Genomic DNA, 12,099 nt, shown 5'->3' with positions numbered 1-12,099 from the left:
AAAGCTGAAGGCAAAATTGCGAGCTTATTATCCTGGAACCAGAGTCTTGCATCACTAACTGGCTAGTTAAGTGTGTGTGTGTTTTTGCTACTAAGGTTATGTTGATCTGATGGATTTCTCTTGAATTATTCTTCTCTGTGGTTTGAAGTCAATAAATTTTACACTAGCCGAGCGTAGACAAAACTGTTGCAGAGTGAAAAGACGTCAGAAGGTGTATTCATCTTTAAATGTTTGGTGCATAAATCATGAGGTTTAAACATTGTAAGGTATTGATTTCTGATAAATATTTTTAATGTTGGTTGATGTACAGAATTTAAAATTGAGTTTTATTTTTGGAGTTAGATTTACTTTAATGATATAAACAGAAATGGATCTGAACAACATAAGACAAAGAGATGGGGCAAAAGAGCCCCTCGCTGTATCCCCACTCTAAGCAAAGCTGCAAATTTCCATGGTGGAGGGATGGAAGAGATCAGCTGACTTCCCATTTGCCTCAAGTATTGCTGTCAGTAGGAGATAGGTAATTGTAAATCATAGGACAGCAGTCTATACTGTGGGATAGGGGTTACCAGTGTGCACGTCTGTTTTTTGTGAGGTGCCTAACCTCTTCCTGGAGGGCCTATGACTCTTGGAGATTGGTTCTCTTCAAAGCATAAAACAAACATTTTTAGAAATACTACTTCACTTTTTAACAGGGGGTCCTCCATCTTCTGGTACTGCAGGTGGTTGCACTGCAACATCATTGAAACCTGCTATCTACCAGTGTGTGGTTAGGATCCTGCTGTAAGATTACTTAGTATTTCTAATTAGTTTACATTCAGGAAAATGTGGCACAGTCACAGCAGGTTCAGATGCCCTGCCTTGAACTTAAAGATGTCAGGTAGAGGAATACTGATAAGTCATTCATAAGTTTGATATGGGACTGAACCACTTAGTGGGTAGATCGGTGTGCAGTTACCTGAATTCACTCAGGCTCGCGATGCTAACTTGAAAGTTAAAAATCCCACAACACCAGGTTATAGTCCAACAGGTTTAATTGGAAGCACACTAGCTTTCGGAGCGATGCTTCTTCATCAGGTGATACACCCCAGTCCAACACCGGCATCTCCAAATCATGGATGCTAGCTTCAGAAATAGAAAATAGAACAAATAGAAATTATAAACTAGTAAAAGGCCATTTTGTCTATCATGCCTGTTCTGATGCTAACTCATTAACTAGATCTGTGTACTGTAGTCTTATTTTGCTTATCATCATTCAGATGTACTGTCAGTTTAGCTTACCTCGGACTCCTACTCTGCATGTGTCAGATGTGAGCAGTTTAATGCATGCGCATAACATTCTTCACAAGAAACGCTTGTGGTGCAGTGGTAGTGTCTTTATCCCTGAATCAAGAGACCATAGTTGAATTTCCACCTGCTCCAGAGATGTGTAATAATACCTTTTGAACAGGTTGATTAAGAAAATAGGCTAAATAACATTCTTCACAGTTCAATAGCCTGCTAATGAGAATGAACTGTTAGAGACGGGCCACCTTAGCAAGGTGCCTCTGGCACTGAACTTCAGTTTATGTCAGGAAGGAGGATGTAGCAATGACAAGGATTCCAGTCGTACTGCCACAAGCCCATACCTGATTAGTCATTAGCACCAAAGTTGGAACTTTTAAGAACTTAAATTAAGGTTAAAAAAAAAGTTTCTCTTACATTGAAAGCATTTCTATAGTTTCATGAGATTAATTGTTATAAGGTAGTAATTTCATGTGTTCAGATGTTGTCACTGAACCAAAAGACCAAAGCTATTCCTGATGAAGGGCTTTTGCCCAAAACATCGAAACATCGATTTTCCTACTCTTCAGGTGCTGCCTGAACTGCTGTGCTTTTCCAGCACCACTCTAATCCACAAAGCTTTGAAAGGCTGTTGGCTGAATTCCAACATAAATCAACAGCTTTGAATTCACTTCCATGTGACGTTTATTTTATGACGAGCATTATTGAGTTCAAGCTGTTCTTATTACTTTTGCCTTTTCTTTAGGTCAGCATCAGATAGCAAGACTGGAATTTTTGAGTGGTATAGGCCATGCAGTTATCTCACATGTTTATTTTTGACAGTTACCTATTGTGGTGCAAACTACTTCAGACTTGAGAAATTATGATCTGCTTGAATTTTCTGAAATAATGTATTTGCATACTTACTGCCTTTTAATCTATTTTATATTCATCCATTATAGTTGGCATAATTGGAAAAACCAGTTGCAAATTATTGTCATACTGCAGAAGCAATTTTACAATGTACAACACAGATTAATATATTGGAGGAAGGAGTATCGTCCTATAATAATATAAACAGGTTATATTCATTTTAAAATTGAATTGATTATGAATCAAATGCCATAAGACTAAATATGGTAAAAAAATTAAATTTTGTATTTGTACTCAGTAACCAATCAGATTTGGTGCGCTATGTGATATTTGCTCTTTACTGTCGCGGCAGAAGGAATAGCAAACTGTACATTACCTTAATTACCATAATTATAATCAAAGTAAATGGAGCTGCAGAAATCTAATATATACTAACGATGAATGACTTTGGCACTTTTTTTTCATTTGTTCTCTGGTTTTCCCAATTCAAATGTTTCATACAGAAATTTTGGAAAAAGGACAAGACAATTTAAACTAATAGAAACCAAAAATGTAGATAAACATATTCTCCTGTATAATTTAAAGTCAAGTTAATGTTCTACTAACACAATTTCCTATCGTGGTTTTTATGTATCAATATACACTTGAATCTAGGAAAACAAGTACAAATCCACACTTAAACTGTTCTAATGCCTTGCCTAATAAATTATGTGGACATAATGCATGACTGGGAAAAAAGCTGAAATGGCTACTTACGCAGATTTTTTAATAAATTAATAAATATATGCATTTGCCTGATGGAGATAATAAAACAAAATATGAAAGAATTTGAGAAGAACGTTTTAATGGTACTTGCCAGGCTATTGTTGTTAATTATGGAGAAAATTATATTTATCTATTCTTTAATTCGTTTGTCACTGGTAAAGGCAGAACTTATTGCCCATTCCTAATTGTTTTGGAGAAAGTGGTGATGAACTGTACACTTGTACTTGTATAGCCTGTGTAGTAGAAGTATGACCACAGACCTGCCAGGTAGAAGTCTCTGCTAATACGAACCAACGATGATGAAAGAACAAGAATATGTTTCTGAGTTGGGCTGGTGTGATAATTTTGGGAGGGAATTTGTTGGTGATTTTGCTTCCGTGCCTATTGCTCTTGTTCCAGGCAGTAACAGTTGCCAGTTCGGAATGTGCTATGGAAGAACTGATTGCTCATTTTTCAGGAGTACTTCTTGATCTTTCTTTCCTGTGTGCAGACAATGAATATGCATTGCATCTAGAATAATAGTCTAGTTGGAAGCCATAAGGAAATGAATAAAATCAGGAAGAGAGGGTGTAAAAGTTTTGATTATTTAATAATATAAAGTTCACTTAATCCCCTCAATCAATGTGATCCAATATGTTAATTTAAATTTGCTTTTCTGTATTGCTGAAACTTTATTTCATATCTGATGTACAAAACTATAAGAATGTATGATGAGTTTGGCTATAGGGTGGAAATCATTTAGATCAAAGGCCTTTTATTTTGACATTTTTAACCTGAATGGCAAATAGCATTACAGTATTTAGCATAGTGCTAAGTTGGAGGGGCTTAGCTTAACATGTATTTGCAAGACTTAATTCAATAAGAATTCCATTTAGTTGTCAGATTATTTGCATGAACCATTCTAAATCAGAACTGAAAATGTATGAATTAGGACAGGAGAAGGCTGCACTTGACTACCAGCCTGTTCCATCATGCACTGCGATCATGTTGATCTGAAGACTTAACGTTTCAGACTACTCCCATTAATCTTTCACCCCCTTGCTTATCAAAAAAAAAGTTTTCTATCTCTGCCTTAAAATATTCAATTCAAAGACTGTTTGCCTTCTAGAATGGGATATCCAAATACTTGGAGCCCTCTGAGGGGAAAAAAAAACTCATCTATGTATTAAATGGGCAATTCTTATTTTTAAATGCTGGCCCCTTCATTCTGAATTCCCCTTGAAGAGAAAATATCTTTTTCAGATACAGATTGTTCTCCTATAATGCGCATTTCATCAATGCAGTTTGACTGTAACGAGGTTGATGAACTGGGGAGCAATTTTTTGTTTTTAAAAGTGCGAACTCCTGTTGGCTGTTACGCGATCCATCCCCGGCACTAGGTGTCACAGTGCGCTGAGGACAAGTTTATGCTGGAAGTGAATGTCATCCAGAACCTATGTTTCCAAGAATGAAGCGCACACACTCCAGGTTTTAAAGTCAAAAAGGATCGTACAGTATCGCTATTTGTTGGGTGTCAATGCTAGTGGAGACTTAAAGCATAAGCCTATGCCAACCCACAAGCCTTGAAAGGTTAACTTAAGTCCACTCCAGGTGTTTACTTCAGTCAAGCAAAAGAGGTTGGATGACTGGGCAAATTTTTTCAGACCTTTTGTTGGTTTCTTTGAGGACGTTTTTCGAAATTATTGCAGGAGGAAAAATGTGGATGTCAAGAATCTTCTCATTCTGAACTGTGCACCAAGCCAGCCTTTTATCGCTGGTGTGCTTTCTGAAAATATAAAACTGCTATTTCTGCCTCCGATTCTACCAACCTCTCTCATTCAACCCATGGACTACATTCAGGAAGCTGATTGCAGCTACTGAGGGGCTGATGAGAACAGTGTGCTTCAATGTTGGTAGAGCTTTAACATTAAAAATGCTATTGACATCATTGTGGAGGCCTGGGGTAATGTCAGTGAAGACTACTTGCATACAGTTTGGCTGAAGCTTCTCCCAGATTTTCTTCATTACAAGTATTGAACCATCAGAGGTGCTTCCAGTTATCAGAGAACATTGTGTCGGTCTTGCAAAGCAAGTTGGATTTGAAGAAGTGGAGACTGAGGATGTCAAAGACCTGCTTGAATACCATTGTGAAGACCTCTCCACAGCTGATCCACTACAACATGTTGCTGCTGAGGAATTTGAAGCTGGAGGTGAAGACCATGAGAGCTTTCCACTTTTCTTTTGTCATCTATCCTGAGGGAAGTTGAAAGCAGTTGCAGCTGTTAGAAGACAATGAGTACAATACAGAACGCAGGAGGATAGCTGCTTTGTGGCATAAAGTCTTGTGTGGAACCCTATGAACAGCTTCATGAAAGAAGAAAAATGGCAAAACACCGTAAAGTAATGCCTTTTTTAAGCCAACACCCAAGAAACAGTCTAAGGACAATGGATCACAGCTGTCCACTTCTGAATTTTTTTTCATTATAACCTTGCACCTGAAAGTGATGATGCTGATGACCCTCAACCCTTGTCTTAATACGGCACTGTAACTCAGCAAACTCAGAAATCCTTTCAAGATACCTTACAGTTTTTCTGGGTAAAGTGTTAAATTTATTGTATTAATTCATTAAAATATGCAATTTTAATATTTACTTAGACTGTGCTATTGTTTATTGGTTAACTATTTTTGTTTTGATTTTTACTGAGTTTTTGGTACCCCTAACCTGTCTTTTCCATAGGCCACGTTATTTCTCTTGCATGATTTTCTATGATACGAGGTCGCACAAGAACACGATTATCGCGTAATAGAAGAACAGACTGTATATATCCTTGTCAAGACTGCTCAGGGTCTTGTATGTTTCAATCAAATCATCTGTTACTCTTCTAAACTCTAGCAGATATTAACCTATCTTATCCAACCTTTTCATCACAAGACAATCTGCCCATTCCATGTATGAGTCTTGTAAACCTTCTCTGAATTGCTTCTAATGCATTTACATCTTTCCTTAAATAATGAGACTAATGCTGTGCACAATATTCCAGATGTGGTCTCCCTGGTGCCCTGCAAAACTGAAGCATTCTCTCCCTCCTTGTATATTCAGTTACCTTTGCAATAAATTATAACATTCAATAGAATTTCTAAGATAGATTAGATTTCCTAATTACTTGCCATACTTGCATGCTAATCTTTTGTAGTTCATTACCTAGGACTGCAGACTCCTTTGCATCTCAGGGCTCTGCAATCTACAATTTACATGATGCAATTCTCTTTTTTTTAATCTTTCCAAAATATTTGACATTTGCCACATTACACCCCATTAACCAGATCTTTTCCCACTCATTTAAACTATTTACATCCTTTGCGATCTTCTTTGTTCTATTCACAATTTGCTTTCATACCTGTCTTTGTGTCATCAGCAAATTTAGCAACTATACCTTTAGCCCCATATCCAAATAATTTGCATGAATTGTAAAAGGTTGAGGCCCCAACACTGGAATGCCACTCATTATATCTTGCCAAGTAAAAAATGACCCATGTGTGCCTGCTATCTCTCCTGTTAGCTAGCCAACCTTTGACCCATACCAATACTTTGACCTTTCTATCAGAAGCTTCTATTTCCTGCAGTAATCAATGTGGCATATTATCAAAAATCCTTCAGCAAATACAAGTAAAGTACATTCATCGGTTTCCCTTTATCCACAGCACACATTACTTCCTCAAAGAACTCCAAAAAATTTGATAACCATCATTTCTTTCACAGAACCATGTTCACTTTACCTGATTACTCTGAATTTTCTGAATGCCCTGCTATAATATCTTTATTAACAGCTGTGACTCTAATAGAAGCTACAAACCAGTGTAGGCCTGCAAGTACGTGAGTCTGAGGCTGAATGGGACTTAATACAGGATAGGGTGAAATGAGCAGAGTTTTGAATGAACTGGAGGTCAACAGAAGTTGGAGAATGGGAATAAAGCCATAAGACACAGGAGCAGCAATTAGGCCATTCAGCCCATTGGGTCTGCTCCGCCATTCAACCATGGCTGGGGCTGAGAAACTTATCAATCTCCCATTTTCTCCCCATAACCCTTGATCCCTTTGATACTCAAACTATCTATCTCAGTCTTACATATACTCAATGAACTGGCCTCTACAGCTTTCTGTGGCAATGAATTCCTCGCCACTAACAGAGAAAGAAATACCTTTCTGTTCACCCTATATGTGCCCCTCATAATTTTGTAATTCCATACAATCTGGCCATAGTGGTGATATTAGGAGGATGGGAGATTAGGAGACCAGGGTAGCCAGAGGAGATTGTAAGCACTGATAATAAAAAGCAAAGAATAAGGAATACTTCACTGCAAAGTTGCAGATGGAACTCTGCCATGGTTTCTTGATGGCATGTCATTCTCTGAGTTTTAGCATTGAGTAATATTCTTCTTTCGGCTGTGATAGAGTATGATTTTGCCATGTAATCAAGGCTTGGCATTTATGATTAAATTTTTCATTCTCATTGAACCACTGTTGGTGCATGAAAGATTTAAACTCAATGATGAAGGTGTACATCTGTTGATTGCCAATTTGATCTTGTCCCAAAGCCCTTACATGCAGGCATCATCAGAACTTGTGAATCATGGTCTCATAGAGTTTATAGAATAGAATGAGGCCACTTGGCCCATCATGTCAGCACCAGTCAACAAAGATCTGACTCTACTAATCCTGTATTCCAGCTTTTGGCCCGTAGCCCTGGAGTGCATGGCTACAAAAGTGAATATCTAGGTATTTCTTAAATATTAGAAGAGTTTCTGATTCAACCACTATTTCTGTGGGTGTAAGTGTTTCTCATCAACTCTCCTCTTAGCCTTCTACCTCATAACCTAAATCTGTGCCCTGAGTTATTAACGCCACTACTGACAGAAAAAGAAAGGCCTTCCTGTCCACCCTATCTGTGCCCCTCATAATTTTGTACACCTTTATCAGGCTATTTCTAAACCCTACACTATCCAATCTTTCTTCAGGTCAGCCCAGGCAGCATCCTGGTAAATCTCAGCACCCCTTCTATTTTAGTCACATCCTTCCACTAATTTGGTGACCAGAGCTACATGCAGTATTCTAAGCATTTTATAGAGTTCCAGCATAATGTCTCTTCTTAAATTGCTGAAAAACTGAACAGGTCTGGCAGCATCAATAGAGAGAAAGCAGAGTTCACATTCTGAAGGATCACAACAGAGGGGAGTGTGTGTATGGACTGAGCTGCCAGAGGAAGTGGTGGAGACTGATACAATTACAACATTTAAAAGGCATCTGGATGGGTTTATGAATAGGAAGGGTTTAGAGAGATATTTAGAGAAATGGGATAAGATTAAGTTAGGATATCTGGCTTTTTAGTTCAGTATCTTATATGCTGCTTTAACTATCTTGTCTACCTTTCATGCTATCTTCAAGGATCTGTGGGCCGGCACTAAGATCTTTATGATCTTCAGTACTTTCCAGGATCCTGCCATTTACACTGAAATCCCTTGCCTTGATAGTCCACCCCCAAGTCCATCTTTCACTTTGCCAAGGTGAATTTCATTTCCTTTGCTCTGCTCTCCTTCTGATCAGTCCTCTGGTATCCTCGTCCAGTTTACGGCTATCTTCCCTTCTCTCAACAGCTTGGGAAGCATCTCATCTGGGCTTATGATTTTATCCACTTCTAACTCTTTTAAACTCACCAGTACATCCTTTCTCTCTATGTCTCTCTCTCTAGGCTATTCTAATACATACTCCATTAATATTTCCCACTTCTCTTATGGTTCAATCTGCATGTAGCTGCTCTCAGTTCACTTAGGAGAAATCACATTTTATTTTAAAGTTAGCGTTTCCCCAGTTTAGAACGCTTATTCCCAGCCTATCCTTATCCTTTTCATAAATATCCCAAATCTAACTGAGTTATACCACTATCGCTCCTCCTTGTACTTCTCATAGTTGTTCCTCTCTCCCTCCCTGCCTGTTGGAGGCCTATTGTATACACACTGCCCCTTTTGTATTTGTTTTTCACTTCTACCCAGACGATCTCTTTCAATGATGATTCCAAGATATCATCCCTCCTAACTCCTATAATTGATTTCTTGAACAAAATTGCAAACCACTGCCTTGTGTCAGCAGGATAGGAGGAAAGGTGAATTTTTTCATAGATCAAACTTGTGATCTATTTTCATCTCTTGCATTTATAAAGTCATACAGCGCAGAAACCGATCATTTGGGCCTAACCCCTATGGGCTGACCAGACATCCCAATCTAACTAGTCCCGTTTGGCCCATGTTCCTCTAAACCCTTCCTATTCATACACCCATCCAGTTGCCTTTTTAAATGTAATTGAACCATTCTTCATTATTTCCTCTGGCAGCTCATTCCATACACACATACTGTCTGCGTGACAATGTTACCGCACCCTGCCCCTGCCAGGTCACTTTTAAATTTCTCCTCTTTCATCTTGAACCCATGCACTCTAGTTTCTTTGAGAATTTTCGGTGTTTGATTGACATGCTAATAGTCAAATGTATAAGCCTGTGGTCTGTTCAATAGTTGTTTGCACCCTGCATGACTTGGGTGATGTACACACTCTCCTTATCCCAGCCATCCTGGAGAATCACAGGCATGATCTTCGTTACTCAACAAATCCAAGAAAAGTATTTGGAACCATTTGACTCTATCAACTGTGACATCCTTTGGAAAATCCTCCAGAGACTTGGATATCTAGCAATCTGTTGTTACTATCTTGTTACTTTTGTGTATCTGTACGACTGCAACCGAGCTTTGCAATGAATTAGAGATTTTATATCTGGAAGTATGTCAGGCAAGTGTGTTTGTATCAATTCTCTTCCATATCTACCTTAACCAGGTTATTTAATTCATTTGTGACTGACTACCACAAAGGGTCATGTTTAAGCCTTACACTTTTCTTGGTGTGCAACCTGCTAAGGTGAAGTTTTGCCCGAGGTCTGTAAAGGGGAATTAGAAATTTTTAAAAAACTTGCCTGAATTTGTAAGCATACAGAGTTCTCCTGTTCCCTTGTAATGAAGAGGACTTGCCAGCACCCATTTGGTCCTCTCTTGAATTGCATCTTCTAACCCCCAACAAAATGCACCCAGTGCCTACATAAATTCCAGTGGCAATCTGACACGGAAATGCCTAACATGTATCTCTAGATTGCTAGTCACATTAAAATGAGTTCAGCAACTCAATATTTGCTAGCTCGTTGTGACAGGCTTGTGAGAACCTGTTCCCAGTCCATGCCTGTACCAGTTCTATACTGTACTTCGTGTCTCATTCCTTAAAATAATTAGGCTGCCAAGAGATTTCCTCCATTTCCTATTCCTAAGGGAGAAGTCTGGAATCCATCATGCTTATTAATAAAACCAGAACATGTAATATGAATAAGTTTAAGGCCTCATTAAATTGTAACTGTACTTGCATAGTTTTGTGTTCAAAAATTGTCCTGGATGCTAATTTGTAGCATTCCAAAAAATATAAAATACTAACCTGCAATGCCCATTTAATTAACACACTAACATTATCAAACTTCATAAACTATAAGCAAAACTATTTTAACATTAAAAAAGATTGAGTCATGCATTTTGGAATGATGTGGAGTGTTTCTGAACACTTCAAATGATTCCTGCAATCGCTTCCATTGGCGCAACCTTTGGGATAATTCTTATGAACTTTGCTTGCGTCTTGTTAAAAATAATTTTAGAACATGTGAATAGTCTGTAGAAGGTTTCAAGGCTTGCTGATTGAGCAGTCATTTGCAATCTTGCCTGCTAAAAGTAGGAGCCCAGTTGGCAGAAATTGTTCTGCTAATGGCAGATGGCAGGTTGTTATTTCATGCCCTGCCTTTTACAGCAGAATTTTTCAGTTTTGCATTTGAAATGTGCGCAACAGGTGCATTGACATTTTATATCATCAGTGTGCAGAAGAAAACTTTCTCCTCCAAGTTGCATAATGATTCCTTTGGGTAAAAACTGCCATTAAATTTCAAAATCTGAAGATTGGTTTATCGATCCATGTCGCAATCAAGTGCAAATATGGAAATGATCAAACACAGCATCTCGACTTACAACTCATTTTAATATTTTTCATATGTGTACCAACTGGACTCATTTCACATAGCAGACCTCTGTCCATTTTGAGGGAAGGCCTCACTTTCTTTTGGCTAGAGCCTCAAAGTCCTGGGGCAACCTGTTAACTCCAGGCCACCACCTTGTGCAGTAAGATCATAATTCCCTATTCTTGCCATATGCACTTCTTAATTCCTCCATTACTTTGGATTCACTGACACTTTAAGCAGTTTTAATAATGCCTTTTCATACTGAACAATTTGAATAGGAGAAAATTGAAGTCTTTGGAAATGTACCACAGTAAGCTCTCAAAAAAATAGAACTTCTAACTATTTAACAATAGATATGTGCTACAGATGTGTTCTTTTCCAATCAGAAGTTCCAAGCGCTCTTCTACATTGCTATGCCTTCTGGATCAGCACAGTTGCACTGCAGGTGCTGTGGAAGAGTGCTGTGAATGAATTTGCCTCTTTGATAAGATCTTCTGATTGTCATTTTCAGATGCAGGCATAACTACATTCTGTAGTATACAAACAGGAGGCTGGAAGAACACTGCAAGCCAGGCAGTATTAGGAGGTGGAGAAGTCAATTTTTTGGATGTTAACCCTTCTTCACAGTCTATAACATGTCACACAATTGGAAAATTGTCAATGTCTACATCGTCTGTAGTTCAGTCAATGGAGCCATCCAGGGTGAAGCAAAGAATGATGCTGATAGGCAAATAAATACACAAATAATGTCATTTGTTTCTACTGTCAGTCACTGACAATCAATTCATTATTTTAAATCCTGTCTGAGTTACTGAAAGTCAGCCAGGATAGCAGTTGATATGGAACAGTTCGCCTTAGCACCTTTGCTAAGGAAGGGCAGAGTTCAGCCATGTTTTCCTATCCTGATTGCTAGCCAGTAATGTCTACAGTGTCTAAAATGTGCATCTGCAAGCATATCTGCTGAGGACAAACTTGACTTGCATATGATTCTCCCTGGATACCTGTGAAAGTTGGCATATTAGAAGAAGTTATTAGAGACATTATCAAAGGCAGAGTTAGAATTCTTAATGAATTTAAGAAATGTAGAACATTCTGAACCTGCACTGAAAGGAAGAAGTACAATCCAA

The 12,099-nt window shown here is 38.3% G+C and overlaps 1 protein-coding gene across 6 annotated transcripts in view; it reads left to right on the top strand.

The window, feature by feature from the left end:
- Positions 1-12,099, top strand: part of LOC132816506 (F-box-like/WD repeat-containing protein TBL1X) — a 424,554-nt gene that overhangs the window by 133,908 nt on the left and 278,547 nt on the right. The window lies entirely within an intron of this gene.

This window comes from Hemiscyllium ocellatum, chromosome 6 (assembly GCF_020745735.1).
Source record: "Hemiscyllium ocellatum isolate sHemOce1 chromosome 6, sHemOce1.pat.X.cur, whole genome shotgun sequence".
Lineage (NCBI taxonomy): Eukaryota > Metazoa > Chordata > Chondrichthyes > Orectolobiformes > Hemiscylliidae > Hemiscyllium > Hemiscyllium ocellatum.
The sequence above is the reverse complement of the archived record's forward strand: the minus strand, read 5'-3'. Positions and strand labels throughout refer to the sequence as shown.